The following is a 2,826-nucleotide window of genomic DNA, read 5'->3' as shown; positions in this document are numbered from 1 at the left end:
ATATTATTATGGGTGATATAACTAGCTAGTAGAATATTATAATGGGTGATATTGTAACTAGCTAGTGGAATATTATAATGGGTGATATAACTAGCTAGTGGAATATTATAATGGGTGATATAACTAGCTAGTGGAATATTATAATGGGTGAAATACTGTAACTAGCTAGTGGAATATTATAATGGGTGATATAACTAGCTAGTGGAATATTATAATGGGTGATATAACTAGCTAGTGGAATATTATAATGGTGATATAACTAGATAGTGTAATATTATAATGTTTATATAACTAGCTAGTGGAATATTATAATGGGTGATATATTGTACTAGCTAGTAGAATATTATAATGGGTGATATAACTAGCTAGTGGAATATTATAATAGTTGAAATATTAACTAGTTAGTGGAATATTATAATGGGTGATATAACTAGCTAGTGGAATATAATAATGGTTTATATATTGTAACTAGCTAGTAGAATATTATAATGGGTGATATAACTAGCTAGTGGAATATTATAATGGGTGATATAACTAGCTAGTGGAATATTATAATGGATGATATAACTAGCTAGTAGAATATTATTATAGCGTGATATAACTAGCTAGTGGAATATTATAATAGGTGATATATTGTAACTAGCTAGTAGAATATTATAATGGGTGATATAACTAGCTAGTAGAATATTATAATGGGTGATATAACTAGCTAGTGGAATATTATAATGGGTGATATAACTAGCTAGTGGAATATTATAATGGGTGATATAACTAGCTAGTAGAATATTATAATGGGTGATATAACTAGCTAGTGGAATATTATAATGGGTGATATAACTAGCTAGTGGAATATTATAATAGGTGATATAACTAGCTAGTGGAATATTATAATGGTGATATAACTAGCTAGTGGAATATTATAATAGGTGATATATTGTAACTAACTAGTAGAATATTATAATGGCTGATATAACTAGCTAGTGGAATATTATAATGGTTGAATATTAACTAGCTAGTGGAATATTATAATGGGTGATATAACTAGCTAGTGGAATATTATAATAGGTGATATAACTAGCTAGTGGAATATTATAATGGGTGATATAACTAGCTAGTGGAATATTATAATGGGTGATATAACTAGCTAGTGGAATATTATAATAGGTGATATATTGTAACTAGCTAGTGGAATATTTTAATGGGTGATATAACTAGCTAGTGGAATATTATAATGGGTGATATAACTAGATAGTGGAATATTATAATGGTGATATAACTAGCTAGTGGAATATTATAATGGGTGATATTGTAACTAGCTAGTAGAATATTATAATGGGTGATATAACTAGCTAGTGGAATATTATAATGGTTGAAATATGTAACTAGCTAGTGGAATATTATAATGGGTGATATAACTAGCTAGTGGAATATTATAATAGGTTATATAACTAGCTAGTGGAATATTATAATGGGTGATATAACTAGCTAGTGGAATATTATAATGGGTGATATAACTAGCTAGTGGAATATTATAATGGGTGATATAACTAGCTAGTAGAATATTATAATGGGTGATATAAACTAGCTAGAGGAATATTATAATAGGTGATATAACTAGCTAGTGGAATATTATAATGGGTGATATAACTAGCTAGTGGAATATTATAATAGTTGAAATACTGTAACTAGCTAGTGGAATATTATAATGGGTGATATAACTAACTAGTAGAATATTATAATGGGTGATATAACTAGCTAGTGGAATATTATAATGGTGATATAACTAGATAGTGTAATATTATAATGTTTATATAACTAGCTAGTGGAATATTATAATAGGTGATATATTGTAACTAGCTAGTAGAATATTATAATGGTGATATAACTAGCTAGTGGAATATTATAATAGTTGAAATACTGTAACTAGTTAGTGGAATATTATAATGGTGATATAACTAGCTAGTGGAATATAATAATAGTTTATATATTGAACTAGCTAGTAGAATATTATAATGGGTGATATAACTAGCTAGTGGAATATTATAATGGGTGATATAACTAGCTAGTGGAATATTATAATGGATGATATAACTAGCTAGTAGAATATTATTATGGGTGATATAACTAGCTAGTGGAATATTATAATAGGTTATATATTGTAACTAGCTAGAGGAATATTATAATGGGTGATATAACTAGCTAGTGGAATATTATAATGGGTGATATAACTAGCTAGTAGAATATTATAATGGGTGATATAACTAGCTAGTAGAATATTATAATGGGTGATATAACTAGCTAGTGGAATATTATAATGGGTGATATAACTAGCTAGTAGAATATTATAATGGGTGATATAACTAGCTAGTGGAATATTATAATGGGTGATATAACTAGCTAGTGGAATATTATAATAGGTGATATAACTAGCTAGTGGAATATTATAATGGTGATATAACTAGCTAGTGGAATATTATAATAGGTGATATATTGAACTAGCTAGTAGAATATTATAATGGCTGATATAACTAGCTAGTGGAATATTATAATAGTTGATATTGTAACTAGCTAGTGGAATATTATAATGGTGATATAACTAGCTAGTGGAATATAATAATAGTTGATATATTGTAACTAGCTAGTAGAATATTATAATGGGTGATATAACTAGCTAGTGGAATATTATAATGGATGACATAAATAGCTAGTGGAATATTATAATAGGTTATATATTGTAACTAGCTAGTGGAATATTATAATGGGTGATATAACTAGCTAGTGGAATATTATAATGGGTGATATATTGTAACTAGCTAGTGGAATATT

Source organism: Coregonus clupeaformis, unplaced genomic scaffold (assembly GCF_020615455.1).
Source record: "Coregonus clupeaformis isolate EN_2021a unplaced genomic scaffold, ASM2061545v1 scaf1496, whole genome shotgun sequence".
NCBI classification, from domain to species: Eukaryota; Metazoa; Chordata; class Actinopteri; order Salmoniformes; family Salmonidae; genus Coregonus; species Coregonus clupeaformis.
Note: the sequence above shows the minus strand (reverse complement) of the source record.